The sequence below is a fragment of the Doryrhamphus excisus genome, unplaced genomic scaffold (assembly GCF_030265055.1).
Source record: "Doryrhamphus excisus isolate RoL2022-K1 unplaced genomic scaffold, RoL_Dexc_1.0 HiC_scaffold_25, whole genome shotgun sequence".
NCBI classification, from domain to species: Eukaryota; Metazoa; Chordata; class Actinopteri; order Syngnathiformes; family Syngnathidae; genus Doryrhamphus; species Doryrhamphus excisus.
The window spans coordinates 552,112-572,500 of record NW_026652243.1 but is presented as its reverse complement, the minus strand read 5'-3'; the positions used below and the strand labels follow the sequence as shown (position 1 = coordinate 572,500).

Genomic DNA, 20,389 nt, shown 5'->3' with positions numbered 1-20,389 from the left:
CCCTGCTTAGCTTCCGAGATCGGACGAGATCGGGCGTTTTCAGGGTAGTATGGCCGTAAGCTGCCAGGTCAACTGAAAAGATCCTATTTGAAGGCGACGCAGACCAAACTAGACTCCAGCAAAAAGTGTCAAACAGCGCCCTCTGCTGTCAGGCAAGAGCAGAAACCATAAAAAGCTTACAGCACCTGGTATTCCCAGGCGGTCTCCCATCCAAGTACTAACCAGGCCCACCCCTGCTTAGCTTCCGAGATCGGACGAGATCGGGCGTTTTCAGGGTAGTATGGCCGTAAGCTGCCAGGGCAACTGAAAAGATCCTATTTGAAGGCGACGCAGGCCAAACTAGACTCCAGCAAAAAGTGTCAAACAGCGCCCTCTGCTTTCAGGCAAGAGCAGAAACCATAAAAAGCTTACAGCACCTGGTATTCCCAGGCGGTCTCCCATCCAAGTACTAACCAGGCCCGCCCCTGCTTAGCTTCCGAGATCGGATGAGATCGGGCGTTTTCAGGGTAGTATGGCCGTAAGCTGCCAAGGCAACTGAAAAGATCCTATTTGAAGGCGACGCAGGCCAAACTAGACTCCAGCAAAAAGTGTCAAACAGCGCCCTCTGCTGTCAGTCAAGAGCAGAAACCATAAAAAGCTTACAGCACCTGGTATTCCCAGGCGGTCTCCCATCCAAGTACTAACCAGGCCCGCCCCTGCTTAGCTTCCGAGATCGGATGAGATCGGGCGTTTTCAGGGTAGTATGGCTGTAAGCTGCCAAGGCAACTGAAAAGATCCTATTTGAAGGCGACGCAGGCCAAACTAGACTCCAGCAAAAAGTGTCAAACAGCGCCCTTTGCTGTCAGGCAAGAGCAGAAACCATAAAAAGCTTACAGCACCTGGTATTCCCAGGCGGTCTCCCATCCAAGTACTAACCAGGCCCGCCCCTGCTTAGCGTCCGAGATCGGGCGTTTTCAGGGTAGTATGGCCGTAAGCTGCCAGATCAACTGAAAAGATCCTATTTGAAGGCGACGCAGGCCAAACTAGACTCCAGCAAAAAGTGTCAAACAGCGCCCTCTGCTGTCAGGAAAGAGCAGAAACCATAAAAAGCTTACAGCACCTGGTATTCCCAGGCGGTCTCCCATCCAAGCACTAACCAGGCCCGCCCCTGCTTAGCTTCCGAGATCGGACGAGATCAGGCGTTTTAAGGGTAGTATGGCCGTAAGCTGCCAGGTCAACTGAAAAGATCCTATTTGAAGGTGACGCAGGCCAAACTAGACTCCAGCAAAAAGGGTCAAACAGCGCCCTCTGCTGTCAGGCAAGAGCAGAAACCATAAAAAGCTTACAGCACCTGGTATTCCCAGGCTGTCTCCCATCCAAGTACAAACCAGGCCCGCCCCTGCTTAGCTTCCGAGATCGGACGAGATCGGGCGTTTTCAGGGTAGTATGGCCGTAAGCTGCCGGGTCAACTGAAAAGATCCTATTTGAAGGTGACGCAGGCCAAACTAGACTCTGGCAAAAAGTGTCAAACAGCGCCCTTTGCTGTCAGGCAAGAGCAGAAACCATAAAAAGCTTACAGCACCTGGTATTCCCAGGCGGTCTCCCATCCAAGTACCAACCAGGCCCGCCCCTGCTTAGCGTCCGAGATCGGGCGTTTTCAGGGTAGTATGGCCGTAAGCTGCCAGATCAAATGAAAAGATCCTATTTGAAGGCGACGCAGGCCAAACTAGACTCCAGCAAAAAGTGTCAAACAGCGCCCTCTGCTGTCAGGCAAGAGCAGAAACCATATAAAGCTTACAGCACCTGGTATTCCCAGGCGGTCTCCCATCCAAGTACTAACCAGGCCCGCCCCTGCTTAGCTTCCGAGATCGGACGAGATCGGGCTTTTTCAGGATAGTATGGCCGTAAGCTGCCAGATCAACTGAAAAGATCCTATTTGAAGGCGACGCAGGCCAAACTAGGCTCTGGCAAAAAGTGTCAAACAGCGCCTTTTGCTGTCAGGCAAGAGCAGAAACCATAAAAAGCTTACAGCACCTGGTATTCCCAGGCGGTCTCCCATCCAAGTACTAACCAGGTCCGCCCCTGCTTAGCTTCCGAGATCGGACGAGATCGGGCTTTTTCAGGGTAGTATGTCCGTAAGCTGCCAGGTCAACTGAAAAGATCCTATTTGAAGGCGACGCAGGCCAAAGTAGACTCCAGCAAAAAGTGTCAAACAGCGCCCTCTGCTGTCAGGAAAGAGCAGAAACCATAAAAAGCTTACAGCACCTGGTATTCCCAGGCGGTCTCCCATCCAAGCACTAACCAGGCCCGCCCCTGCTTAGCTTCCGAGATCGGACGCGATCAGGCGTTTTAAGGGTAGTATGGCCGTAAGCTGCCAGGTCAACTGAAAAGATCCTATTTGAAGGTGACGCAGGCCAAACTAGACTCCAGCAAAAAGGGTCAAACAGCGCCCTCTGCTGTCAGGCAAGAGCAGAAACCATAAAAAGCTTACAGCACCTGGTATTCCCAGGCGGTCTCCCATCCAAGTACTAACCAGGCCCGCCCCTGCTTAGCTTCCGAGATCGGATGAGATCGGGCGTTTTCAGGGTAGTATGGCCGTAAGCTGCCAAGGCAACTGAAAAGATCCTATTTGAAGGCGACGCAGGCCAAACTAGACTCCAGCAAAAAGTGTCAAACAGCGCCCTCTGCTGTCAGTCAAGAGCAGAAACCATAAAAAGCTTACAGCACCTGGTATTCCCAGGCGGTCTCCCATCCAAGTACTAACCAGGCCCGCCCCTGCTTAGCTTCCGAGATCGGATGAGATCGGGCGTTTTCAGGGTAGTATGGCTGTAAGCTGCCAAGGCAACTGAAAAGATCCTATTTGAAGGCAACGCAGGCCAAACTAGACTCCAGCAAAAAGTGTCAAACAGCGCCCTTTGCTGTCAGGCAAGAGCAGAAACCATAAAAAGCTTACAGCACCTGGTATTCCCAGGCGGTCTCCCATCCAAGTACTAACCAGGCCCGCCCCTGCTTAGCGTCCGAGATCGGGCGTTTTCAGGGTAGTATGGCCGTAAGCTGCCAGATCAACTGAAAAGATCCTATTTGAAGGCGACGCAGGCCAAACTAGACTCCAGCAAAAAGTGTCAAACAGCGCCCTCTGCTGTCAGGAAAGAGCAGAAACCATAAAAAGCTTACAGCACCTGGTATTCCCAGGCGGTCTCCCATCCAAGCACTAACCAGGCCCGCCCCTGCTTAGCTTCCGAGATCGGACGAGATCAGGCGTTTTAAGGGTAGTATGGCCGTAAGCTGCCAGGTCAACTGAAAAGATCCTATTTGAAGGTGACGCAGGCCAAACTAGACTCCAGCAAAAAGGGTCAAACAGCGCCCTCTGCTGTCAGGCAAGAGCAGAAACCATAAAAAGCTTACAGCACCTGGTATTCCCAGGCGGTCTCCCATCCAAGTACTAACCAGGCCCGCCCCTGCTTAGCTTCCGAGATCGGACGAGATCGGGCGTTTTCAGGGTAGTATGGCCGTAAGCTGCCAGGTCAACTGAAAAGATCCTATTTGAAGGTGACGCAGGCCAAACTAGACTCTGGCAAAAAGTGTCAAACAGCGCCCTTTGCTGTCAGGCAAGAGCAGAAACCATAAAAAGCTTACAGCACCTGGTATTCCCAGGCGGTCTCCCATCCAAGTACCAACCAGGCCCGCCCCTGCTTAGCGTCCGAGATCGGGCGTTTTCAGGGTAGTATGGCCGTAAGCTGCCAGATCAACTGAAAAGATCCTATTTGAAGGCGACGCAGGCCAAACTAGGCTCTGGCAAAAAGTGTCAAACAGCGCCTTTTGCTGTCAGGCAAGAGCAGAAACCATAAAAAGCTTACAGCACCTGGTATTCCCAGGCGGTCTCCCATCCAAGTACTAACCAGGTCCGCCCCTGCTTAGCTTCCGAGATCGGACGAGATCGGGCTTTTTCAGGGTAGTATGTCCGTAAGCTGCCAGGTCAACTGAAAATATCCTATTTGAAGGTGACGCAGGCCAAACTAGACTCCAGCAAAAAGGGTCAAAAAGCGCCCTCTGCTGTCAGGCAAGAGCAGAAACCATAAAAAGCTTACAGCACCTGGTATTCCCAGGCGGTCTCCCATCCAAGTACTAACCAGGCCCGCCCCTGCTTAGCTTCCGAGATCGGACGAGATCGGGCGTTTTCAGGGTAGTATGGCCGTAAGCTGCCAGGTCAACTGAAAAGATCCTATTTGAAGGTGACGCAGGCCAAACTAGACTCTGGCAAAAAGTGTCAAACAGCGCCCTTTGCTGTCAGGCAAGAGCAGAAACCATAAAAAGCTTACAGCACCTGGTATTCCCAGGCGGTCTCCCATCCAAGTACTAACCAGGCCCGCCCCTGCTTAGCGTCCGAGATCGGGCGTTTTCAGGGTAGTTTGGCCGTAAGCTGCCAGGTCAACTGAAAAGATCCTATTTGAAGGCGACGCAGACCAAACTAGACTCCAGCAAAAAGTGTCAAACAGCGCCCTCTGCTGTCAGGCAAGAGCAGAAACCATAAAAAGCTTACAGCACCTGGTATTCCCAGGCGGTCTCCCATCCAAGTACTAACCAGGCCCACCCCTGCTTAGCTTCCGAGATCGGACGAGATCGGGCGTTTTCAGGGTAGTATGGCCGTAAGCTGCCAGGGCAACTGAAAAGATCCTATTTGAAGGCGACGCAGGCCAAACTAGACTCCAGCAAAAAGTGTCAAACAGCGCCCTCTGCTTTCAGGCAAGAGCAGAAACCATAAAAAGCTTACAGCACCTGGTATTCCCAGGCGGTCTCCCATCCAAGTACTAACCAGGCCCGCCCCTGCTTAGCGTCCGAGATCGGGCGTTTTCAGGGTAGTATGGCCGTAAGCTGCCAGATCAACTGAAAAGATCCTATTTGAAGGCGACGCAGGCCAAACTAGACTCCAGCAAAAAGTGTCAAACAGTGCCCTCTGCTTTCAGGCAAGAGCAGAAACCATAAAAAGCTTACAGCACCTGGTATTCCCAGGCGGTCTCCCATCCAAGTACTAACCAGGCCCGCCCCTGCTTAGCTTCCGAGATCGGATGAGATCGGGCGTTTTCAGGGTAGTATGGCCGTAAGCTGCCAAGGCAACTGAAAAGATCCTATTTGAAGGCGACGCAGGCCAAACTAGACTCCAGCAAAAAGTGTCAAACAGCGCCCTTTGCTGTCAGTCAAGAGCAGAAACCATAAAAAGCTTACAGCACCTGGTATTCCCAGGCGGTCTCCCATCCAAGTACTAACCAGGCCCGCCCCTGCTTAGCGTCCGAGATCGGATGAGATCGGGCGTTTTCAGGGTAGTATGGCTGTAAGCTGCCAAGGCAACTGAAAAGATCCTATTTGAAGGCAACGCAGGCCAAACTAGACTCCAGCAAAAAGTGTCAAACAGCGCCCTTTGCTGTCAGGCAAGAGCAGAAACCATAAAAAGCTTACAGCACCTGGTATTCCCAGGCGGTCTCCCATCCAAGTACTAACCAGGCCCGCCCCTGCTTAGCGTCCGAGATCGGGCGTTTTCAGGGTAGTATGGCCGTAAGCTGCCAGATCAACTGAAAAGATCCTATTTGAAGGCGACGCAGGCCAAACTAGACTCCAGCAAAAAGTGTCAAACAGCGCCCTCTGCTGTCAGGCAAGAGCAGAAACCATAAAAAGCTTACAGCACCTGGTATTCCCAGGCGGTCTCCCATCCAAGTACTAACCAGGCCCGCCCCTGCTTAGCTTCCGAGATCGGGCGTTTTCAGGGTAGTATGGCTGTAAGCTGCCAAGGCAACTGAAAAGATCCTATTTGAAGGCGACGCAGGCCAAACTAGACTCCAGCAAAAAGTGTCAAACAGCGCCCTTTGCTGTCAGGCAAGAGCAGAAACCATAAAAAGCTTACAGCACCTGGTATTCCCAGGCGGTCTCCCATCCAAGTACTAACCAGGCCCGCCCCTGCTTAGCGTCCGAGATCGGGCGTTTTCAGGGTAGTATGGCCGTAAGCTGCCAAATCAACTGAAAAGATCCTATTTGAAGGCGACGCAGGCCAAACTAGACTCCAGCAAAAAGTGTCAAACAGCGCCCTCTGCTGTCAGGAAAGAGCAGAAACCATAAAAAGCTTACAGCACCTGGTATTCCCAGGCGGTCTCCCATCCAAGCACTAACCAGGCCCGCCCCTGCTTAGCTTCCGAGATCGGATGAGATCAGGCGTTTTAAGGGTAGTATGGCCGTAAGCTGCCAGGTCAACTGAAAAGATCCTATTTGAAGGTGACGCAGGCCAAACTAGACTCCAGCAAAAAGGGTCAAACAGCGCCCTCTGCTGTCAGGCAAGAGCAGAAACCATAAAAAGCTTACAGCACCTGGTATTCCCAGGCGGTCTCCCATCCAAGTACAAACCAGGCCCGCCCCTGCTTAGCTTCCGAGATCGGACGAGATCGGGCGTTTTCAGGGTAGTATGGCCGTAAGCTGCCAGGTCAACTGAAAAGATCCTATTTGAAGGTGACGCAGGCCAAACTAGACTCTGGCAAAAAGTGTCAAACAGCGCCCTTTGCTGTCAGGCAAGAGCAGAAACCATAAAAAGCTTACAGCACCTGGTATTCCCAGGCGGTCTCCCATCCAAGTACCAACCAGGCCCGCCCCTGCTTAGCGTCCGAGATCGGGCGTTTTCAGGGTAGTATGGCCGTAAGCTGCCAGATCAAATGAAAAGATCCTATTTGAAGGCGACGCAGGCCAAACTAGACTCCAGCAAAAAGTGTCAAACAGCGCCCTCTGCTGTCAGGCAAGAGCAGAAACCATATAAAGCTTACAGCACCTGGTATTCCCAGGCGGTCTCCCATCCAAGTACTAACCAGGCCCGCCCCTGCTTAGCTTCCGAGATCGGACGAGATCGGGCTTTTTCAGGGTAGTATGTCCGTAAGCTGCCAGGTCAACTGAAAAGATCCTATTTGAAGGCGACGCAGGCCAAACTAGACTCCAGCAAAAAGTGTCAAACAGCGCCCTCTGCTGTCAGGAAAGAGCAGAAACCATAAAAAGCTTACAGCACCTGGTATTCCCAGGCGGTCTCCCATCCAAGCACTAACCAGGCCCGCCCCTGCTTAGCTTCCGAAATCGGACGAGATCAGGCGTTTTAAGGGTAGTATGGCCGTAAGCTGCCAGGTCAACTGAAAAGATCCTATTTGAAGGTGACGCAGGCCAAACTAGACTCCAGCAAAAAGGGTCAAACAGCGCCCTCTGCTGTCAGGCAAGAGCAGAAACCATAAAAAGCTTACAGCACCTGGTATTCCCAGGCGGTCTCCCATCCAAGTACAAACCAGGCCCGCCCCTGCTTAGCTTCCGAGATCGGACGAGATCGGGCGTTTTCAGGGTAGTATGGCCGTAAGCTGCCAGGTCAACTGAAAAGATCCTATTTGAAGGTTACGCAGGCCAAACTAGACTCTGGCAAAAAGTGTCAAACAGCGCCCTTTGCTGTCAGGCAAGAGCAGAAACCATAAAAAGCTTACAGCACCTGGTATTCCCAGGCGGTCTCCCATCCAAGTACCAACCAGGCCCGCCCCTGCTTAGCGTCCGAGATCGGGCGTTTTCAGGGTAGTATGGCCGTAAGCTGCCAGATCAAATGAAAAGATCCTATTTGAAGGCGACGCAGGCCAAACTAGACTCCAGCAAAAAGTGTCAAACAGCGCCCTCTGCTGTCAGGCAAGAGCAGAAACCATATAAAGCTTACAGCACCTGGTATTCCCAGGCGGTCTCCCATCCAAGCACTAACCAGGCCCGCCCCTGCTTAGCTTCCGAGATCGGACGAGATCAGGCGTTTTAAGGGTAGTATGGCCGTAAGCTGCCAGGTCAACTGAAAAGATCCTATTTGAAGGTGACGCAGGCCAAACTAGACTCCAGCAAAAAGGGTCAAACAGCGCCCTCTGCTGTCAGGCAAGAGCAGAAACCATAAAAAGCTTACAGCACCTGGTATTCCCAGGCGGTCTCCCATCCAAGTACAAACCAGGCCCGCCCCTGCTTAGCTTCCGAGATCGGACGAGATCGGGCGTTTTCAGGGTAGTATGGCCGTAAGCTGCCAGGTCAACTGAAAAGATCCTATTTGAAGGTGACGCAGGCCAAACTAGACTCTGGCAAAAAGTGTCAAACAGCGCCCTTTGCTGTCAGGCAAGAGCAGAAACCATAAAAAGCTTACAGCACCTGGTATTCCCAGGCGGTCTCCCATCCAAGTACTAACCAGGCCCGCCCCTGCTTAGCGTCCGAGATCGGGCGTTTTCAGGGTAGTATGGCCGTAAGCTGCCAGATCAACTGAAAAGATCCTATTTGAAGGCGACGCAGGCCAAACTAGACTCCAGCAAAAAGTGTCAAACAGCGCCCTCTGCTGTCAGGAAAGAGCAGAAACCATAAAAAGCTTACAGCACCTGGTATTCCCAGGCGGTCTCCCATCCAAGCACTAACCAGGCCCGCCCCTGCTTAGCTTCCGAGATCGGACGAGATCAGGCGTTTTAAGGGTAGTATGGCCGTAAGCTGCCAGGTCAACTGAAAAGATCCTATTTGAAGGTGACGCAGGCCAAACTAGACTCCAGCAAAAAGGGTCAAACAGCGCCCTCTGCTGTCAGGCAAGAGCAGAAACCATAAAAAGCTTACAGCACCTGGTATTCCCAGGCTGTCTCCCATCCAAGTACAAACCAGGCCCGCCCCTGCTTAGCTTCCGAGATCGGACGAGATCGGGCGTTTTCAGGGTAGTATGGCCGTAAGCTGCCGGGTCAACTGAAAAGATCCTATTTGAAGGTGACGCAGGCCAAACTAGACTCTGGCAAAAAGTGTCAAACAGCGCCCTTTGCTGTCAGGCAAGAGCAGAAACCATAAAAAGCTTACAGCACCTGGTATTCCCAGGCGGTCTCCCATCCAAGTACCAACCAGGCCCGCCCCTGCTTAGCGTCCGAGATCGGGCGTTTTCAGGGTAGTATGGCCGTAAGCTGCCAGATCAAATGAAAAGATCCTATTTGAAGGCGACGCAGGCCAAACTAGACTCCAGCAAAAAGTGTCAAACAGCGCCCTCTGCTGTCAGGCAAGAGCAGAAACCATATAAAGCTTACAGCACCTGGTATTCCCAGGCGGTCTCCCATCCAAGTACTAACCAGGCCCGCCCCTGCTTAGCTTCCGAGATCGGACGAGATCGGGCTTTTTCAGGGTAGTATGTCCGTAAGCTGCCAGGTCAACTGAAAAGATCCTATTTGAAGGCGACGCAGGCCAAAGTAGACTCCAGCAAAAAGTGTCAAACAGCGCCCTCTGCTGTCAGGAAAGAGCAGAAACCATAAAAAGCTTACAGCACCTGGTATTCCCAGGCGGTCTCCCATCCAAGTACCAACCAGGCCCGCCCCTGCTTAGCGTCCGAGATCGGGCGTTTTCAGGGTAGTATGGCCGTAAGCTGCCAGATCAACTGAAAAGATCCTATTTGAAGGCGACGCAGGCCAAACTAGGCTCTGGCAAAAAGTGTCAAACAGCGCCTTTTGCTGTCAGGCAAGAGCAGAAACCATAAAAAGCTTACAGCACCTGGTATTCCCAGGCGGTCTCCCATCCAAGTACTAACCAGGTCCGCCCCTGCTTAGCTTCCGAGATCGGACGAGATCGGGCTTTTTCAGGGTAGTATGTCCGTAAGCTGCCAGGTCAACTGAAAATATCCTATTTGAAGGTGACGCAGGCCAAACTAGACTCCAGCAAAAAGGGTCAAAAAGCGCCCTCTGCTGTCAGGCAAGAGCAGAAACCATAAAAAGCTTACAGCACCTGGTATTCCCAGGCGGTCTCCCATCCAAGTACTAACCAGGCCCGCCCCTGCTTAGCTTCCGAGATCGGACGAGATCGGGCGTTTTCAGGGTAGTATGGCCGTAAGCTGCCAGGTCAACTGAAAAGATCCTATTTGAAGGTGACGCAGGCCAAACTAGACTCTGGCAAAAAGTGTCAAACAGCGCCCTTTGCTGTCAGGCAAGAGCAGAAACCATAAAAAGCTTACAGCACCTGGTATTCCCAGGCGGTCTCCCATCCAAGTACTAACCAGGCCCGCCCCTGCTTAGCGTCCGAGATCGGGCGTTTTCAGGGTAGTTTGGCCGTAAGCTGCCAGGTCAACTGAAAAGATCCTATTTGAAGGCGACGCAGACCAAACTAGACTCCAGCAAAAAGTGTCAAACAGCGCCCTCTGCTGTCAGGCAAGAGCAGAAACCATAAAAAGCTTACAGCACCTGGTATTCCCAGGCGGTCTCCCATCCAAGTACTAACCAGGCCCACCCCTGCTTAGCTTCCGAGATCGGACGAGATCGGGCGTTTTCAGGGTAGTATGGCCGTAAGCTGCCAGGGCAACTGAAAAGATCCTATTTGAAGGCGACGCAGGCCAAACTAGACTCCAGCAAAAAGTGTCAAACAGCGCCCTCTGCTTTCAGGCAAGAGCAGAAACCATAAAAAGCTTACAGCACCTGGTATTCCCAGGCGGTCTCCCATCCAAGTACTAACCAGGCCCGCCCCTGCTTAGCGTCCGAGATCGGGCGTTTTCAGGGTAGTATGGCCGTAAGCTGCCAGATCAACTGAAAAGATCCTATTTGAAGGCGACGCAGGCCAAACTAGACTCCAGCAAAAAGTGTCAAACAGCGCCCTCTGCTTTCAGGCAAGAGCAGAAACCATAAAAAGCTTACAGCACCTGGTATTCCCAGGCGGTCTCCCATCCAAGTACTAACCAGGCCCGCCCCTGCTTAGCTTCCGAGATCGGATGAGATCGGGCGTTTTCAGGGTAGTATGGCCGTAAGCTGCCAAGGCAACTGAAAAGATCCTATTTGAAGGCGACGCAGGCCAAACTAGACTCCAGCAAAAAGTGTCAAACAGCGCCCTCTGCTGTCAGTCAAGAGCAGAAACCATAAAAAGCTTACAGCACCTGGTATTCCCAGGCGGTCTCCCATCCAAGTACTAACCAGGCCCGCCCCTGCTTAGCTTCCGAGATCGGATGAGATCGGGCGTTTTCAGGGTAGTATGGCTGTAAGCTGCCAAGGCAACTGAAAAGATCCTATTTGAAGGCAACGCAGGCCAAACTAGACTCCAGCAAAAAGTGTCAAACAGCGCCCTTTGCTGTCAGGCAAGAGCAGAAACCATAAAAAGCTTACAGCACCTGGTATTCCCAGGCGGTCTCCCATCCAAGTACTAACCAGGCCCGCCCCTGCTTAGCGTCCGAGATCGGGCGTTTTCAGGGTAGTATGGCCGTAAGCTGCCAGATCAACTGAAAAGATCCTATTTGAAGGCGACGCAGGCCAAACTAGACTCCAGCAAAAAGTGTCAAACAGCGCCCTCTGCTGTCAGGCAAGAGCAGAAACCATAAAAAGCTTACAGCACCTGGTATTCCCAGGCGGTCTCCCATCCAAGTACTAACCAGGCCCGCCCCTGCTTAGCTTCCGAGATCGGATGAGATCGGGCGTTTTCAGGGTAGTATGGCTGTAAGCTGCCAAGGCAACTGAAAAGATCCTATTTGAAGGCGACGCAGGCCAAACTAGACTCCAGCAAAAAGTGTCAAACAGCGCCCTTTGCTGTCAGGCAAGAGCAGAAACCATAAAAAGCTTACAGCACCTGGTATTCCCAGGCGGTCTCCCATCCAAGTACTAACCAGGCCCGCCCCTGCTTAGCGTCCGAGATCGGGCGTTTTCAGGGTAGTATGGCCGTAAGCTGCCAGATCAACTGAAAAGATCCTATTTGAAGGCGACGCAGGCCAAACTAGACTCCAGCAAAAAGTGTCAAACAGCGCCCTCTGCTGTCAGGAAAGAGCAGAAACCATAAAAAGCTTACAGCACCTGGTATTCCCAGGCGGTCTCCCATCCAAGCACTAACCAGGCCCGCCCCTGCTTAGCTTCCGAGATCGGATGAGATCAGGCGTTTTAAGGGTAGTATGGCCGTAAGCTGCCAGGTCAACTGAAAAGATCCTATTTGAAGGTGACGCAGGCCAAACTAGACTCCAGCAAAAAGGGTCAAACAGCGCCCTCTGCTGTCAGGCAAGAGCAGAAACCATAAAAAGCTTACAGCACCTGGTATTCCCAGGCGGTCTCCCATCCAAGCACTAACCAGGCCCGCCCCTGCTTAGCTTCCGAGATCGGACGAGATCAGGCGTTTTAAGGGTAGTATGGCCGTAAGCTGCCAGGTCAACTGAAAAGATCCTATTTGAAGGTGACGCAGGCCAAACTAGACTCCAGCAAAAAGGGTCAAACAGCGCCCTCTGCTGTCAGGCAAGAGCAGAAACCATAAAAAGCTTACAGCACCTGGTATTCCCAGGCTGTCTCCCATCCAAGTACAAACCAGGCCCGCCCCTGCTTAGCTTCCGAGATCGGACGAGATCGGGCGTTTTCAGGGTAGTATGGCCGTAAGCTGCCGGGTCAACTGAAAAGATCCTATTTGAAGGTGACGCAGGCCAAACTAGACTCTGGCAAAAAGTGTCAAACAGCGCCCTTTGCTGTCAGGCAAGAGCAGAAACCATAAAAAGCTTACAGCACCTGGTATTCCCAGGCGGTCTCCCATCCAAGTACCAACCAGGCCCGCCCCTGCTTAGCGTCCGAGATCGGGCGTTTTCAGGGTAGTATGGCCGTAAGCTGCCAGATCAAATGAAAAGATCCTATTTGAAGGCGACGCAGGCCAAACTAGACTCCAGCAAAAAGTGTCAAACAGCGCCCTCTGCTGTCAGGCAAGAGCAGAAACCATATAAAGCTTACAGCACCTGGTATTCCCAGGCGGTCTCCCATCCAAGTACTAACCAGGCCCGCCCCTGCTTAGCTTCCGAGATCGGACGAGATCGGGCTTTTTCAGGATAGTATGGCCGTAAGCTGCCAGATCAACTGAAAAGATCCTATTTGAAGGCGACGCAGGCCAAACTAGGCTCTGGCAAAAAGTGTCAAACAGCGCCTTTTGCTGTCAGGCAAGAGCAGAAACCATAAAAAGCTTACAGCACCTGGTATTCCCAGGCGGTCTCCCATCCAAGTACTAACCAGGTCCGCCCCTGCTTAGCTTCCGAGATCGGACGAGATCGGGCTTTTTCAGGGTAGTATGTCCGTAAGCTGCCAGGTCAACTGAAAAGATCCTATTTGAAGGCGACGCAGGCCAAAGTAGACTCCAGCAAAAAGTGTCAAACAGCGCCCTCTGCTGTCAGGAAAGAGCAGAAACCATAAAAAGCTTACAGCACCTGGTATTCCCAGGCGGTCTCCCATCCAAGCACTAACCAGGCCCGCCCCTGCTTAGCTTCCGAGATCGGACGCGATCAGGCGTTTTAAGGGTAGTATGGCCGTAAGCTGCCAGGTCAACTGAAAAGATCCTATTTGAAGGTGACGCAGGCCAAACTAGACTCCAGCAAAAAGGGTCAAACAGCGCCCTCTGCTGTCAGGCAAGAGCAGAAACCATAAAAAGCTTACAGCACCTGGTATTCCCAGGCGGTCTCCCATCCAAGTACTAACCAGGCCCGCCCCTGCTTAGCTTCCGAGATCGGATGAGATCGGGCGTTTTCAGGGTAGTATGGCCGTAAGCTGCCAAGGCAACTGAAAAGATCCTATTTGAAGGCGACGCAGGCCAAACTAGACTCCAGCAAAAAGTGTCAAACAGCGCCCTCTGCTGTCAGTCAAGAGCAGAAACCATAAAAAGCTTACAGCACCTGGTATTCCCAGGCGGTCTCCCATCCAAGTACTAACCAGGCCCGCCCCTGCTTAGCTTCCGAGATCGGATGAGATCGGGCGTTTTCAGGGTAGTATGGCTGTAAGCTGCCAAGGCAACTGAAAAGATCCTATTTGAAGGCAACGCAGGCCAAACTAGACTCCAGCAAAAAGTGTCAAACAGCGCCCTTTGCTGTCAGGCAAGAGCAGAAACCATAAAAAGCTTACAGCACCTGGTATTCCCAGGCGGTCTCCCATCCAAGTACTAACCAGTCCCGCCCCTGCTTAGCGTCCGAGATCGGGCGTTTTCAGGGTAGTATGGCCGTAAGCTGCCAGATCAACTGAAAAGATCCTATTTGAAGGCGACGCAGGCCAAACTAGACTCCAGCAAAAAGTGTCAAACAGCGCCCTCTGCTGTCAGGAAAGAGCAGAAACCATAAAAAGCTTACAGCACCTGGTATTCCCAGGCGGTCTCCCATCCAAGCACTAACCAGGCCCGCCCCTGCTTAGCTTCCGAGATCGGACGAGATCAGGCGTTTTAAGGGTAGTATGGCCGTAAGCTGCCAGGTCAACTGAAAAGATCCTATTTGAAGGTGACGCAGGCCAAACTAGACTCCAGCAAAAAGGGTCAAACAGCGCCCTCTGCTGTCAGGCAAGAGCAGAAACCATAAAAAGCTTACAGCACCTGGTATTCCCAGGCGGTCTCCCATCCAAGTACTAACCAGGCCCGCCCCTGCTTAGCTTCCGAGATCGGACGAGATCGGGCGTTTTCAGGGTAGTATGGCCGTAAGCTGCCAGGTCAACTGAAAAGATCCTATTTGAAGGTGACGCAGGCCAAACTAGACTCTGGCAAAAAGTGTCAAACAGCGCCCTTTGCTGTCAGGCAAGAGCAGAAACCATAAAAAGCTTACAGCACCTGGTATTCCCAGGCGGTCTCCCATCCAAGTACCAACCAGGCCCGCCCCTGCTTAGCGTCCGAGATCGGGCGTTTTCAGGGTAGTATGGCCGTAAGCTGCCAGATCAACTGAAAAGATCCTATTTGAAGGCGACGCAGGCCAAACTAGGCTCTGGCAAAAAGTGTCAAACAGCGCCTTTTGCTGTCAGGCAAGAGCAGAAACCATAAAAAGCTTACAGCACCTGGTATTCCCAGGCGGTCTCCCATCCAAGTACTAACCAGGTCCGCCCCTGCTTAGCTTCCGAGATCGGACGAGATCGGGCTTTTTCAGGGTAGTATGTCCGTAAGCTGCCAGGTCAACTGAAAATATCCTATTTGAAGGTGACGCAGGCCAAACTAGACTCCAGCAAAAAGGGTCAAAAAGCGCCCTCTGCTGTCAGGCAAGAGCAGAAACCATAAAAAGCTTACAGCACCTGGTATTCCCAGGCGGTCTCCCATCCAAGTACTAACCAGGCCCGCCCCTGCTTAGCTTCCGAGATCGGACGAGATCGGGCGTTTTCAGGGTAGTATGGCCGTAAGCTGCCAGGTCAACTGAAAAGATCCTATTTGAAGGTGACGCAGGCCAAACTAGACTCTGGCAAAAAGTGTCAAACAGCGCCCTTTGCTGTCAGGCAAGAGCAGAAACCATAAAAAGCTTACAGCACCTGGTATTCCCAGGCGGTCTCCCATCCAAGTACTAACCAGGCCCGCCCCTGCTTAGCGTCCGAGATCGGGCGTTTTCAGGGTAGTTTGGCCGTAAGCTGCCAGGTCAACTGAAAAGATCCTATTTGAAGGCGACGCAGACCAAACTAGACTCCAGCAAAAAGTGTCAAACAGCGCCCTCTGCTGTCAGGCAAGAGCAGAAACCATAAAAAGCTTACAGCACCTGGTATTCCCAGGCGGTCTCCCATCCAAGTACTAACCAGGCCCACCCCTGCTTAGCTTCCGAGATCGGACGAGATCGGGCGTTTTCAGGGTAGTATGGCCGTAAGCTGCCAGGGCAACTGAAAAGATCCTATTTGAAGGCGACGCAGGCCAAACTAGACTCCAGCAAAAAGTGTCAAACAGCGCCCTCTGCTTTCAGGCAAGAGCAGAAACCATAAAAAGCTTACAGCACCTGGTATTCCCAGGCGGTCTCCCATCCAAGTACTAACCAGGCCCGCCCCTGCTTAGCGTCCGAGATCGGGCGTTTTCAGGGTAGTATGGCCGTAAGCTGCCAGATCAACTGAAAAGATCCTATTTGAAGGCGACGCAGGCCAAACTAGACTCCAGCAAAAAGTGTCAAACAGCGCCCTCTGCTTTCAGGCAAGAGCAGAAACCATAAAAAGCTTACAGCACCTGGTATTCCCAGGCGGTCTCCCATCCAAGTACTAACCAGGCCCGCCCCTGCTTAGCTTCCGAGATCGGATGAGATCGGGCGTTTTCAGGGTAGTATGGCCGTAAGCTGCCAAGGCAACTGAAAAGATCCTATTTGAAGGCGACGCAGGCCAAACTAGACTCCAGCAAAAAGTGTCAAACAGCGCCCTCTGCTGTCAGTCAAGAGCAGAAACCATAAAAAGCTTACAGCACCTGGTATTCCCAGGCGGTCTCCCATCCAAGTACTAACCAGGCCCGCCCCTGCTTAGCTTCCGAGATCGGATGAGATCGGGCGTTTTCAGGGTAGTATGGCTGTAAGCTGCCAAGGCAACTGAAAAGATCCTATTTGAAGGCAACGCAGGCCAAACTAGACTCCAGCAAAAAGTGTCAAACAGCGCCCTTTGCTGTCAGGCAAGAGCAGAAACCATAAAAAGCTTACAGCACCTGGTATTCCCAGGCGGTCTCCCATCCAAGTACTAACCAGGCCCGCCCCTGCTTAGCGTCCGAGATCGGGCGTTTTCAGGGTAGTATGGCCGTAAGCTGCCAGATCAACTGAAAAGATCCTATTTGAAGGCGACGCAGGCCAAACTAGACTCCAGCAAAAAGTGTCAAACAGCGCCCTCTGCTGTCAGGCAAGAGCAGAAACCATAAAAAGCTTACAGCACCTGGTATTCCCAGGCGGTCTCCCATCCAAGTACTAACCAGGCCCGCCCCTGCTTAGCTTCCGAGATCGGATGAGATCGGGCGTTTTCAGGGTAGTATGGCTGTAAGCTGCCAAGGCAACTGAAAAGATCCTATTTGAAGGCGACGCAGGCCAAACTAGACTCCAGCAAAAAGTGTCAAACAGCGCCCTTTGCTGTCAGGCAAGAGCAGAAACCATAAAAAGCTTACAGCACCTGGTATTCCCAGGCGGTCTCCCATCCAAGTACTAACCAGGCCCGCCCCTGCTTAGCGTCCGAGATCGGGCGTTTTCAGGGTAGTATGGCCGTAAGCTGCCAAATCAACTGAAAAGATCCTATTTGAAGGCGACGCAGGCCAAACTAGACTCCAGCAAAAAGTGTCAAACAGCGCCCTCTGCTGTCAGGAAAGAGCAGAAACCATAAAAAGCTTACAGCACCTGGTATTCCCAGGCGGTCTCCCATCCAAGCACTAACCAGGCCCGCCCCTGCTTAGCTTCCGAGATCGGATGAGATCAGGCGTTTTAAGGGTAGTATGGCCGTAAGCTGCCAGGTCAACTGAAAAGATCCTATTTGAAGGTGACGCAGGCCAAACTAGACTCCAGCAAAAAGGGTCAAACAGCGCCCTCTGCTGTCAGGCAAGAGCAGAAACCATAAAAAGCTTACAGCACCTGGTATTCCCAGGCGGTCTCCCATCCAAGTACAAACCAGGCCCGCCCCTGCTTAGCTTCCGAGATCGGACGAGATCGGGCGTTTTCAGGGTAGTATGGCCGTAAGCTGCCAGGTCAACTGAAAAGATCCTATTTGAAGGTGACGCAGGCCAAACTAGACTCTGGCAAAAAGTGTCAAACAGCGCCCTTTGCTGTCAGGCAAGAGCAGAAACCATAAAAAGCTTACAGCACCTGGTATTCCCAGGCGGTCTCCCATCCAAGTACCAACCAGGCCCGCCCCTGCTTAGCGTCCGAGATCGGGCGTTTTCAGGGTAGTATGGCCGTAAGCTGCCAGATCAAATGAAAAGATCCTATTTGAAGGCGACGCAGGCCAAACTAGACTCCAGCAAAAAGTGTCAAACAGCGCCCTCTGCTGTCAGGCAAGAGCAGAAACCATATAAAGCTTACAGCACCTGGTATTCCCAGGCGGTCTCCCATCCAAGTACTAACCAGGCCCGCCCCTGCTTAGCTTCCGAGATCGGACGAGATCGGGCTTTTTCAGGGTAGTATGTCCGTAAGCTGCCAGGTCAACTGAAAAGATCCTATTTGATGGCGACGCAGGCCAAACTAGACTCCAGCAAAAAGTGTCAAACAGCGCCCTCTGCTGTCAGGAAAGAGCAGAAACCATAAAAAGCTTACAGCACCTGGTATTCCCAGGCGGTCTCCCATCCAAGCACTAACCAGGCCCGCCCCTGCTTAGCTTCCGAAATCGGACGAGATCAGGCGTTTTAAGGGTAGTATGGCCGTAAGCTGCCAGGTCAACTGAAAAGATCCTATTTGAAGGTGACGCAGGCCAAACTAGACTCCAGCAAAAAGGGTCAAACAGCGCCCTCTGCTGTCAGGCAAGAGCAGAAACCATAAAAAGCTTACAGCACCTGGTATTCCCAGGCGGTCTCCCATCCAAGTACAAACCAGGCCCGCCCCTGCTTAGCTTCCGAGATCGGACGAGATCGGGCGTTTTCAGGGTAGTATGGCCGTAAGCTGCCAGGTCAACTGAAAAGATCCTATTTGAAGGTTACGCAGGCCAAACTAGACTCTGGCAAAAAGTGTCAAACAGCGCCCTTTGTTGTCAGGCAAGAGCAGAAACCATAAAAAGCTTACAGCACCTGGTATTCCCAGGTGGTCTCCCATCCAAGTACTAAGCAGGCCCGCCCCTGCTTAGCGTCCGAGATCGGGCGTTTTCAGGGTAGTATGGCCGTAAGCTGCCAGATCAAATGAAAAGATCCTATTTGAAGGCGACGCAGGCCAAACTAGACTCCAGCAAAAAGTGTCAAACAGCGCCCTCTGCTGTCAGGAAAGAGCAGAAACCATATAAAGCTTACAGCACCTGGTATTCCCAGGCGGTCTCCCATCCAAGCACTAACCAGGCCCGCCCCTGCTTAGCTTCCGAGATCAGACGAGATCAGGCGTTTTAAGGGTAGTATGGCCGTAAGCTGCCAGGTCAACTGAAAAGATCCTATTTGAAGGTGACGCAGGCCAAACTAGACTCCAGCAAAAAGGGTCAAACAGCGCCCTCTGCTGTCAGGCAAGAGCAGAAACCATAAAAAGCTTACAGCACCTGGTATTCCCAGGCGGTCTCCCATCCAAGTACAAACCAGGCCCGCCCCTGCTTAGCTTCCGAGATCGGACGAGATCGGGCGTTTTAAGGGTAGTATGGCCGTAAGCTGCCAGGTCAACTGAAAAGATCCTATTTGAAGGTGACGCAGGCCAAACTAGACTCTGGCAAAAAGTGTCAAACAGCGCCCTTTGCTGTCAGGCAAGAGCAGAAACCATAAAAAGCTTACAGCACCTGGTATTCCCAGGCGGTCTCCCATCCAAGTACTAACCAGGCCCGCCCCTGCTTAGCGTCCGAGATCGGGCGTTTTCAGGGTAGTATGGCCGTAAGCTGCCAGATCAACTGAAAAGATCCTATTTGAAGGCGACGCAGGCCAAACTAGACTCCAGCAAAAAGTGTCAAACAGCGCCCTCTGCTGTCAGGAAAGAGCAGAAACCATAAAAAGCTTACAGCACCTGGTATTCCCAGGCGGTCTCCCATCCAAGCACTAACCAGGCCCGCCCCTGCTTAGCTTCCGAGATCGGACGAGATCAGGCGTTTTAAGGGTAGTATGGCCGTAAGCTGCCAGGTCAACTGAAAAGATCCTATTTGAAGGTGACGCAGGCCAAACTAGACTCCAGCAAAAAGGGTCAAACAGCGCCCTCTGCTGTCAGGCAAGAGCAGAAACCATAAAAAGCTTACAGCACCTGGTATTCCCAGGCTGTCTCCCATCCAAGTACAAACCAGGCCCGCCCCTGCTTAGCTTCCGAGATCGGACGAGATCGGGCGTTTTCAGGGTAGTATGGCCGTAAGCTGCCGGGTCAACTGAAAAGATCCTATTTGAAGGTGACGCAGGCCAAACTAGACTCTGGCAAAAAGTGTCAAACAGCGCCCTTTGCTGTCAGGCAAGAGCAGAAACCATAAAAAGCTTACAGCACCTGGTATTCCCAGGCGGTCTCCCATCCAAGTACCAACCAGGCCCGCCCCTGCTTAGCGTCCGAGATCGGGCGTTTTCAGGGTAGTATGGCCGTAAGCTGCCAGATCAAATGAAAAGATCCTATTTGAAGGCGACGCAGGCCAAACTAGACTCCAGCAAAAAGTGTCAAACAGCGCCCTCTGCTGTCAGGCAAGAGCAGAAACCATATAAAGCTTACAGCACCTGGTATTCCCAGGCGGTCTCCCATCCAAGTACTAACCAGGCCCGCCCCTGCTTAGCTTCCGAGATCGGACGAGATCGGGCTTTTTCAGGGTAGTATGTCCGTAAGCTGCCAGGTCAACTGAAAAGATCCTATTTGAAGGCGACGCAGGCCAAAGTAGACTCCAGCAAAAAGTGTCAAACAGCGCCCTCTGCTGTCAGGAAAGAGCAGAAACCATAAAAAGCTTACAGCACCTGGTATTCCCAGGCGGTCTCCCATCCAAGTACCAACCAGGCCCGCCCCTGCTTAGCGTCCGAGATCGGGCGTTTTCAGGGTAGTATGGCCGTAAGCTGCCAGATCAACTGAAAAGATCCTATTTGAAGGCGACGCAGGCCAAACTAGGCTCTGGCAAAAAGTGTC

The 20,389-nt window shown here is 52.4% G+C and overlaps 60 non-coding genes and 30 pseudogenes across 60 annotated transcripts in view; all 90 read right to left on the bottom strand.

Annotated features, from left to right (window-relative positions):
* The window catches only part of LOC131116249 (5S ribosomal RNA), a 119-nt gene extending 58 nt beyond the window's left edge, over positions 1-61 (bottom strand). The window contains exon 1 of the ribosomal RNA XR_009123504.1: positions 1-61. This exon is cut by the window's left edge and continues 58 nt beyond it. This is a non-coding gene — a ribosomal RNA (5S ribosomal RNA).
* Positions 62-173: 112 nt separating this feature from the next.
* Positions 174-292, bottom strand: LOC131115434 (5S ribosomal RNA). Its single transcript, XR_009122712.1, has one exon. It is a non-coding gene; the product is annotated as a 5S ribosomal RNA (ribosomal RNA).
* Positions 293-404: 112 nt separating this feature from the next.
* On the bottom strand, positions 405-523 carry LOC131114356 (5S ribosomal RNA). Its single transcript, XR_009121668.1, has one exon. It is a non-coding gene; the product is annotated as a 5S ribosomal RNA (ribosomal RNA).
* A 112-nt stretch (positions 524-635) lies between these two features.
* Positions 636-754, bottom strand: LOC131116210 (5S ribosomal RNA). The gene has a single exon (XR_009123467.1). It is a non-coding gene; the product is annotated as a 5S ribosomal RNA (ribosomal RNA).
* A 112-nt stretch (positions 755-866) lies between these two features.
* LOC131112497 (5S ribosomal RNA) lies at positions 867-975 on the bottom strand (annotated as a pseudogene).
* A 112-nt stretch (positions 976-1,087) lies between these two features.
* On the bottom strand, positions 1,088-1,206 carry LOC131118056 (5S ribosomal RNA). Its single transcript, XR_009125229.1, has one exon. It is a non-coding gene; the product is annotated as a 5S ribosomal RNA (ribosomal RNA).
* Positions 1,207-1,318: 112 nt separating this feature from the next.
* On the bottom strand, positions 1,319-1,437 carry LOC131117999 (5S ribosomal RNA). The gene has a single exon (XR_009125195.1). It is a non-coding gene; the product is annotated as a 5S ribosomal RNA (ribosomal RNA).
* A 112-nt stretch (positions 1,438-1,549) lies between these two features.
* On the bottom strand, positions 1,550-1,658 carry LOC131113303 (5S ribosomal RNA; annotated as a pseudogene).
* A 112-nt stretch (positions 1,659-1,770) lies between these two features.
* LOC131117372 (5S ribosomal RNA) lies at positions 1,771-1,889 on the bottom strand. Its single transcript, XR_009124591.1, has one exon. It is a non-coding gene; the product is annotated as a 5S ribosomal RNA (ribosomal RNA).
* Positions 1,890-2,001: 112 nt separating this feature from the next.
* LOC131118568 (5S ribosomal RNA) lies at positions 2,002-2,120 on the bottom strand. Its single transcript, XR_009125731.1, has one exon. It is a non-coding gene; the product is annotated as a 5S ribosomal RNA (ribosomal RNA).
* A 112-nt stretch (positions 2,121-2,232) lies between these two features.
* On the bottom strand, positions 2,233-2,351 carry LOC131118665 (5S ribosomal RNA). Its single transcript, XR_009125825.1, has one exon. It is a non-coding gene; the product is annotated as a 5S ribosomal RNA (ribosomal RNA).
* Positions 2,352-2,463: 112 nt separating this feature from the next.
* LOC131114345 (5S ribosomal RNA) lies at positions 2,464-2,582 on the bottom strand. Its single transcript, XR_009121657.1, has one exon. It is a non-coding gene; the product is annotated as a 5S ribosomal RNA (ribosomal RNA).
* A 112-nt stretch (positions 2,583-2,694) lies between these two features.
* On the bottom strand, positions 2,695-2,813 carry LOC131116199 (5S ribosomal RNA). Its single transcript, XR_009123456.1, has one exon. It is a non-coding gene; the product is annotated as a 5S ribosomal RNA (ribosomal RNA).
* A 112-nt stretch (positions 2,814-2,925) lies between these two features.
* LOC131112496 (5S ribosomal RNA) lies at positions 2,926-3,034 on the bottom strand (annotated as a pseudogene).
* A 112-nt stretch (positions 3,035-3,146) lies between these two features.
* On the bottom strand, positions 3,147-3,265 carry LOC131118055 (5S ribosomal RNA). Its single transcript, XR_009125228.1, has one exon. It is a non-coding gene; the product is annotated as a 5S ribosomal RNA (ribosomal RNA).
* Positions 3,266-3,377: 112 nt separating this feature from the next.
* Positions 3,378-3,496, bottom strand: LOC131114512 (5S ribosomal RNA). The gene has a single exon (XR_009121819.1). It is a non-coding gene; the product is annotated as a 5S ribosomal RNA (ribosomal RNA).
* A 112-nt stretch (positions 3,497-3,608) lies between these two features.
* On the bottom strand, positions 3,609-3,717 carry LOC131113301 (5S ribosomal RNA; annotated as a pseudogene).
* Positions 3,718-3,829: 112 nt separating this feature from the next.
* Positions 3,830-3,948, bottom strand: LOC131118566 (5S ribosomal RNA). The gene has a single exon (XR_009125729.1). It is a non-coding gene; the product is annotated as a 5S ribosomal RNA (ribosomal RNA).
* A 112-nt stretch (positions 3,949-4,060) lies between these two features.
* LOC131114511 (5S ribosomal RNA) lies at positions 4,061-4,179 on the bottom strand. Its single transcript, XR_009121818.1, has one exon. It is a non-coding gene; the product is annotated as a 5S ribosomal RNA (ribosomal RNA).
* A 112-nt stretch (positions 4,180-4,291) lies between these two features.
* On the bottom strand, positions 4,292-4,400 carry LOC131113145 (5S ribosomal RNA; annotated as a pseudogene).
* Positions 4,401-4,512: 112 nt separating this feature from the next.
* On the bottom strand, positions 4,513-4,631 carry LOC131115423 (5S ribosomal RNA). Its single transcript, XR_009122701.1, has one exon. It is a non-coding gene; the product is annotated as a 5S ribosomal RNA (ribosomal RNA).
* Positions 4,632-4,743: 112 nt separating this feature from the next.
* LOC131112495 (5S ribosomal RNA) lies at positions 4,744-4,852 on the bottom strand (annotated as a pseudogene).
* Positions 4,853-4,964: 112 nt separating this feature from the next.
* LOC131114333 (5S ribosomal RNA) lies at positions 4,965-5,083 on the bottom strand. Its single transcript, XR_009121646.1, has one exon. It is a non-coding gene; the product is annotated as a 5S ribosomal RNA (ribosomal RNA).
* A 112-nt stretch (positions 5,084-5,195) lies between these two features.
* LOC131115611 (5S ribosomal RNA) lies at positions 5,196-5,314 on the bottom strand. Its single transcript, XR_009122887.1, has one exon. It is a non-coding gene; the product is annotated as a 5S ribosomal RNA (ribosomal RNA).
* A 112-nt stretch (positions 5,315-5,426) lies between these two features.
* Positions 5,427-5,535, bottom strand: LOC131112494 (5S ribosomal RNA; annotated as a pseudogene).
* Positions 5,536-5,647: 112 nt separating this feature from the next.
* Positions 5,648-5,756, bottom strand: LOC131112006 (5S ribosomal RNA; annotated as a pseudogene).
* Positions 5,757-5,868: 112 nt separating this feature from the next.
* On the bottom strand, positions 5,869-5,977 carry LOC131112493 (5S ribosomal RNA; annotated as a pseudogene).
* A 112-nt stretch (positions 5,978-6,089) lies between these two features.
* LOC131117772 (5S ribosomal RNA) lies at positions 6,090-6,208 on the bottom strand. The gene has a single exon (XR_009124979.1). It is a non-coding gene; the product is annotated as a 5S ribosomal RNA (ribosomal RNA).
* A 112-nt stretch (positions 6,209-6,320) lies between these two features.
* Positions 6,321-6,439, bottom strand: LOC131115771 (5S ribosomal RNA). Its single transcript, XR_009123042.1, has one exon. It is a non-coding gene; the product is annotated as a 5S ribosomal RNA (ribosomal RNA).
* A 112-nt stretch (positions 6,440-6,551) lies between these two features.
* Positions 6,552-6,660, bottom strand: LOC131113300 (5S ribosomal RNA; annotated as a pseudogene).
* A 112-nt stretch (positions 6,661-6,772) lies between these two features.
* Positions 6,773-6,891, bottom strand: LOC131117964 (5S ribosomal RNA). The gene has a single exon (XR_009125161.1). It is a non-coding gene; the product is annotated as a 5S ribosomal RNA (ribosomal RNA).
* Positions 6,892-7,003: 112 nt separating this feature from the next.
* Positions 7,004-7,122, bottom strand: LOC131118817 (5S ribosomal RNA). Its single transcript, XR_009125966.1, has one exon. It is a non-coding gene; the product is annotated as a 5S ribosomal RNA (ribosomal RNA).
* A 112-nt stretch (positions 7,123-7,234) lies between these two features.
* LOC131115770 (5S ribosomal RNA) lies at positions 7,235-7,353 on the bottom strand. The gene has a single exon (XR_009123041.1). It is a non-coding gene; the product is annotated as a 5S ribosomal RNA (ribosomal RNA).
* A 112-nt stretch (positions 7,354-7,465) lies between these two features.
* On the bottom strand, positions 7,466-7,574 carry LOC131113299 (5S ribosomal RNA; annotated as a pseudogene).
* A 112-nt stretch (positions 7,575-7,686) lies between these two features.
* LOC131118054 (5S ribosomal RNA) lies at positions 7,687-7,805 on the bottom strand. Its single transcript, XR_009125227.1, has one exon. It is a non-coding gene; the product is annotated as a 5S ribosomal RNA (ribosomal RNA).
* A 112-nt stretch (positions 7,806-7,917) lies between these two features.
* On the bottom strand, positions 7,918-8,036 carry LOC131115768 (5S ribosomal RNA). Its single transcript, XR_009123039.1, has one exon. It is a non-coding gene; the product is annotated as a 5S ribosomal RNA (ribosomal RNA).
* A 112-nt stretch (positions 8,037-8,148) lies between these two features.
* On the bottom strand, positions 8,149-8,257 carry LOC131112492 (5S ribosomal RNA; annotated as a pseudogene).
* Positions 8,258-8,369: 112 nt separating this feature from the next.
* Positions 8,370-8,488, bottom strand: LOC131118053 (5S ribosomal RNA). Its single transcript, XR_009125226.1, has one exon. It is a non-coding gene; the product is annotated as a 5S ribosomal RNA (ribosomal RNA).
* Positions 8,489-8,600: 112 nt separating this feature from the next.
* On the bottom strand, positions 8,601-8,719 carry LOC131117998 (5S ribosomal RNA). Its single transcript, XR_009125194.1, has one exon. It is a non-coding gene; the product is annotated as a 5S ribosomal RNA (ribosomal RNA).
* A 112-nt stretch (positions 8,720-8,831) lies between these two features.
* On the bottom strand, positions 8,832-8,940 carry LOC131113298 (5S ribosomal RNA; annotated as a pseudogene).
* Positions 8,941-9,052: 112 nt separating this feature from the next.
* LOC131117963 (5S ribosomal RNA) lies at positions 9,053-9,171 on the bottom strand. Its single transcript, XR_009125160.1, has one exon. It is a non-coding gene; the product is annotated as a 5S ribosomal RNA (ribosomal RNA).
* A 112-nt stretch (positions 9,172-9,283) lies between these two features.
* LOC131113297 (5S ribosomal RNA) lies at positions 9,284-9,392 on the bottom strand (annotated as a pseudogene).
* Positions 9,393-9,504: 112 nt separating this feature from the next.
* LOC131118565 (5S ribosomal RNA) lies at positions 9,505-9,623 on the bottom strand. Its single transcript, XR_009125728.1, has one exon. It is a non-coding gene; the product is annotated as a 5S ribosomal RNA (ribosomal RNA).
* Positions 9,624-9,735: 112 nt separating this feature from the next.
* Positions 9,736-9,854, bottom strand: LOC131114510 (5S ribosomal RNA). Its single transcript, XR_009121817.1, has one exon. It is a non-coding gene; the product is annotated as a 5S ribosomal RNA (ribosomal RNA).
* Positions 9,855-9,966: 112 nt separating this feature from the next.
* Positions 9,967-10,075, bottom strand: LOC131113144 (5S ribosomal RNA; annotated as a pseudogene).
* Positions 10,076-10,187: 112 nt separating this feature from the next.
* LOC131115412 (5S ribosomal RNA) lies at positions 10,188-10,306 on the bottom strand. The gene has a single exon (XR_009122690.1). It is a non-coding gene; the product is annotated as a 5S ribosomal RNA (ribosomal RNA).
* A 112-nt stretch (positions 10,307-10,418) lies between these two features.
* LOC131112491 (5S ribosomal RNA) lies at positions 10,419-10,527 on the bottom strand (annotated as a pseudogene).
* A 112-nt stretch (positions 10,528-10,639) lies between these two features.
* LOC131114321 (5S ribosomal RNA) lies at positions 10,640-10,758 on the bottom strand. The gene has a single exon (XR_009121635.1). It is a non-coding gene; the product is annotated as a 5S ribosomal RNA (ribosomal RNA).
* Positions 10,759-10,870: 112 nt separating this feature from the next.
* On the bottom strand, positions 10,871-10,989 carry LOC131116187 (5S ribosomal RNA). The gene has a single exon (XR_009123445.1). It is a non-coding gene; the product is annotated as a 5S ribosomal RNA (ribosomal RNA).
* A 112-nt stretch (positions 10,990-11,101) lies between these two features.
* LOC131112490 (5S ribosomal RNA) lies at positions 11,102-11,210 on the bottom strand (annotated as a pseudogene).
* Positions 11,211-11,322: 112 nt separating this feature from the next.
* On the bottom strand, positions 11,323-11,441 carry LOC131116175 (5S ribosomal RNA). Its single transcript, XR_009123434.1, has one exon. It is a non-coding gene; the product is annotated as a 5S ribosomal RNA (ribosomal RNA).
* Positions 11,442-11,553: 112 nt separating this feature from the next.
* On the bottom strand, positions 11,554-11,662 carry LOC131112488 (5S ribosomal RNA; annotated as a pseudogene).
* A 112-nt stretch (positions 11,663-11,774) lies between these two features.
* On the bottom strand, positions 11,775-11,893 carry LOC131117771 (5S ribosomal RNA). Its single transcript, XR_009124978.1, has one exon. It is a non-coding gene; the product is annotated as a 5S ribosomal RNA (ribosomal RNA).
* Positions 11,894-12,005: 112 nt separating this feature from the next.
* On the bottom strand, positions 12,006-12,124 carry LOC131118050 (5S ribosomal RNA). Its single transcript, XR_009125224.1, has one exon. It is a non-coding gene; the product is annotated as a 5S ribosomal RNA (ribosomal RNA).
* A 112-nt stretch (positions 12,125-12,236) lies between these two features.
* LOC131117997 (5S ribosomal RNA) lies at positions 12,237-12,355 on the bottom strand. The gene has a single exon (XR_009125193.1). It is a non-coding gene; the product is annotated as a 5S ribosomal RNA (ribosomal RNA).
* Positions 12,356-12,467: 112 nt separating this feature from the next.
* LOC131113296 (5S ribosomal RNA) lies at positions 12,468-12,576 on the bottom strand (annotated as a pseudogene).
* Positions 12,577-12,688: 112 nt separating this feature from the next.
* On the bottom strand, positions 12,689-12,807 carry LOC131117370 (5S ribosomal RNA). Its single transcript, XR_009124589.1, has one exon. It is a non-coding gene; the product is annotated as a 5S ribosomal RNA (ribosomal RNA).
* Positions 12,808-12,919: 112 nt separating this feature from the next.
* LOC131118564 (5S ribosomal RNA) lies at positions 12,920-13,038 on the bottom strand. Its single transcript, XR_009125727.1, has one exon. It is a non-coding gene; the product is annotated as a 5S ribosomal RNA (ribosomal RNA).
* Positions 13,039-13,150: 112 nt separating this feature from the next.
* Positions 13,151-13,269, bottom strand: LOC131118664 (5S ribosomal RNA). The gene has a single exon (XR_009125824.1). It is a non-coding gene; the product is annotated as a 5S ribosomal RNA (ribosomal RNA).
* A 112-nt stretch (positions 13,270-13,381) lies between these two features.
* LOC131114310 (5S ribosomal RNA) lies at positions 13,382-13,500 on the bottom strand. The gene has a single exon (XR_009121624.1). It is a non-coding gene; the product is annotated as a 5S ribosomal RNA (ribosomal RNA).
* A 112-nt stretch (positions 13,501-13,612) lies between these two features.
* Positions 13,613-13,731, bottom strand: LOC131116163 (5S ribosomal RNA). The gene has a single exon (XR_009123423.1). It is a non-coding gene; the product is annotated as a 5S ribosomal RNA (ribosomal RNA).
* A 112-nt stretch (positions 13,732-13,843) lies between these two features.
* On the bottom strand, positions 13,844-13,952 carry LOC131113904 (5S ribosomal RNA; annotated as a pseudogene).
* Positions 13,953-14,064: 112 nt separating this feature from the next.
* LOC131118049 (5S ribosomal RNA) lies at positions 14,065-14,183 on the bottom strand. Its single transcript, XR_009125223.1, has one exon. It is a non-coding gene; the product is annotated as a 5S ribosomal RNA (ribosomal RNA).
* Positions 14,184-14,295: 112 nt separating this feature from the next.
* Positions 14,296-14,414, bottom strand: LOC131114509 (5S ribosomal RNA). The gene has a single exon (XR_009121816.1). It is a non-coding gene; the product is annotated as a 5S ribosomal RNA (ribosomal RNA).
* A 112-nt stretch (positions 14,415-14,526) lies between these two features.
* Positions 14,527-14,635, bottom strand: LOC131113295 (5S ribosomal RNA; annotated as a pseudogene).
* Positions 14,636-14,747: 112 nt separating this feature from the next.
* Positions 14,748-14,866, bottom strand: LOC131118563 (5S ribosomal RNA). The gene has a single exon (XR_009125726.1). It is a non-coding gene; the product is annotated as a 5S ribosomal RNA (ribosomal RNA).
* A 112-nt stretch (positions 14,867-14,978) lies between these two features.
* LOC131114508 (5S ribosomal RNA) lies at positions 14,979-15,097 on the bottom strand. The gene has a single exon (XR_009121815.1). It is a non-coding gene; the product is annotated as a 5S ribosomal RNA (ribosomal RNA).
* A 112-nt stretch (positions 15,098-15,209) lies between these two features.
* Positions 15,210-15,318, bottom strand: LOC131113142 (5S ribosomal RNA; annotated as a pseudogene).
* Positions 15,319-15,430: 112 nt separating this feature from the next.
* LOC131115400 (5S ribosomal RNA) lies at positions 15,431-15,549 on the bottom strand. The gene has a single exon (XR_009122679.1). It is a non-coding gene; the product is annotated as a 5S ribosomal RNA (ribosomal RNA).
* A 112-nt stretch (positions 15,550-15,661) lies between these two features.
* LOC131112487 (5S ribosomal RNA) lies at positions 15,662-15,770 on the bottom strand (annotated as a pseudogene).
* Positions 15,771-15,882: 112 nt separating this feature from the next.
* Positions 15,883-16,001, bottom strand: LOC131114298 (5S ribosomal RNA). The gene has a single exon (XR_009121613.1). It is a non-coding gene; the product is annotated as a 5S ribosomal RNA (ribosomal RNA).
* A 112-nt stretch (positions 16,002-16,113) lies between these two features.
* Positions 16,114-16,232, bottom strand: LOC131116152 (5S ribosomal RNA). The gene has a single exon (XR_009123412.1). It is a non-coding gene; the product is annotated as a 5S ribosomal RNA (ribosomal RNA).
* A 112-nt stretch (positions 16,233-16,344) lies between these two features.
* On the bottom strand, positions 16,345-16,453 carry LOC131112485 (5S ribosomal RNA; annotated as a pseudogene).
* Positions 16,454-16,565: 112 nt separating this feature from the next.
* On the bottom strand, positions 16,566-16,684 carry LOC131116140 (5S ribosomal RNA). Its single transcript, XR_009123401.1, has one exon. It is a non-coding gene; the product is annotated as a 5S ribosomal RNA (ribosomal RNA).
* A 112-nt stretch (positions 16,685-16,796) lies between these two features.
* Positions 16,797-16,905, bottom strand: LOC131112484 (5S ribosomal RNA; annotated as a pseudogene).
* Positions 16,906-17,017: 112 nt separating this feature from the next.
* Positions 17,018-17,136, bottom strand: LOC131117770 (5S ribosomal RNA). The gene has a single exon (XR_009124977.1). It is a non-coding gene; the product is annotated as a 5S ribosomal RNA (ribosomal RNA).
* A 112-nt stretch (positions 17,137-17,248) lies between these two features.
* LOC131115767 (5S ribosomal RNA) lies at positions 17,249-17,367 on the bottom strand. Its single transcript, XR_009123038.1, has one exon. It is a non-coding gene; the product is annotated as a 5S ribosomal RNA (ribosomal RNA).
* Positions 17,368-17,479: 112 nt separating this feature from the next.
* LOC131113294 (5S ribosomal RNA) lies at positions 17,480-17,588 on the bottom strand (annotated as a pseudogene).
* Positions 17,589-17,700: 112 nt separating this feature from the next.
* LOC131117961 (5S ribosomal RNA) lies at positions 17,701-17,819 on the bottom strand. The gene has a single exon (XR_009125159.1). It is a non-coding gene; the product is annotated as a 5S ribosomal RNA (ribosomal RNA).
* Positions 17,820-17,931: 112 nt separating this feature from the next.
* LOC131118815 (5S ribosomal RNA) lies at positions 17,932-18,050 on the bottom strand. Its single transcript, XR_009125965.1, has one exon. It is a non-coding gene; the product is annotated as a 5S ribosomal RNA (ribosomal RNA).
* Positions 18,051-18,162: 112 nt separating this feature from the next.
* On the bottom strand, positions 18,163-18,281 carry LOC131115766 (5S ribosomal RNA). The gene has a single exon (XR_009123037.1). It is a non-coding gene; the product is annotated as a 5S ribosomal RNA (ribosomal RNA).
* Positions 18,282-18,393: 112 nt separating this feature from the next.
* LOC131113684 (5S ribosomal RNA) lies at positions 18,394-18,502 on the bottom strand (annotated as a pseudogene).
* A 112-nt stretch (positions 18,503-18,614) lies between these two features.
* LOC131118395 (5S ribosomal RNA) lies at positions 18,615-18,733 on the bottom strand. Its single transcript, XR_009125560.1, has one exon. It is a non-coding gene; the product is annotated as a 5S ribosomal RNA (ribosomal RNA).
* Positions 18,734-18,845: 112 nt separating this feature from the next.
* LOC131116424 (5S ribosomal RNA) lies at positions 18,846-18,964 on the bottom strand. Its single transcript, XR_009123672.1, has one exon. It is a non-coding gene; the product is annotated as a 5S ribosomal RNA (ribosomal RNA).
* Positions 18,965-19,076: 112 nt separating this feature from the next.
* Positions 19,077-19,185, bottom strand: LOC131112483 (5S ribosomal RNA; annotated as a pseudogene).
* Positions 19,186-19,297: 112 nt separating this feature from the next.
* On the bottom strand, positions 19,298-19,416 carry LOC131118048 (5S ribosomal RNA). The gene has a single exon (XR_009125222.1). It is a non-coding gene; the product is annotated as a 5S ribosomal RNA (ribosomal RNA).
* Positions 19,417-19,528: 112 nt separating this feature from the next.
* LOC131117996 (5S ribosomal RNA) lies at positions 19,529-19,647 on the bottom strand. The gene has a single exon (XR_009125192.1). It is a non-coding gene; the product is annotated as a 5S ribosomal RNA (ribosomal RNA).
* A 112-nt stretch (positions 19,648-19,759) lies between these two features.
* Positions 19,760-19,868, bottom strand: LOC131113293 (5S ribosomal RNA; annotated as a pseudogene).
* A 112-nt stretch (positions 19,869-19,980) lies between these two features.
* LOC131117960 (5S ribosomal RNA) lies at positions 19,981-20,099 on the bottom strand. Its single transcript, XR_009125158.1, has one exon. It is a non-coding gene; the product is annotated as a 5S ribosomal RNA (ribosomal RNA).
* Positions 20,100-20,211: 112 nt separating this feature from the next.
* Positions 20,212-20,320, bottom strand: LOC131113292 (5S ribosomal RNA; annotated as a pseudogene).
* Positions 20,321-20,389: the final 69 nt, after the last annotated feature.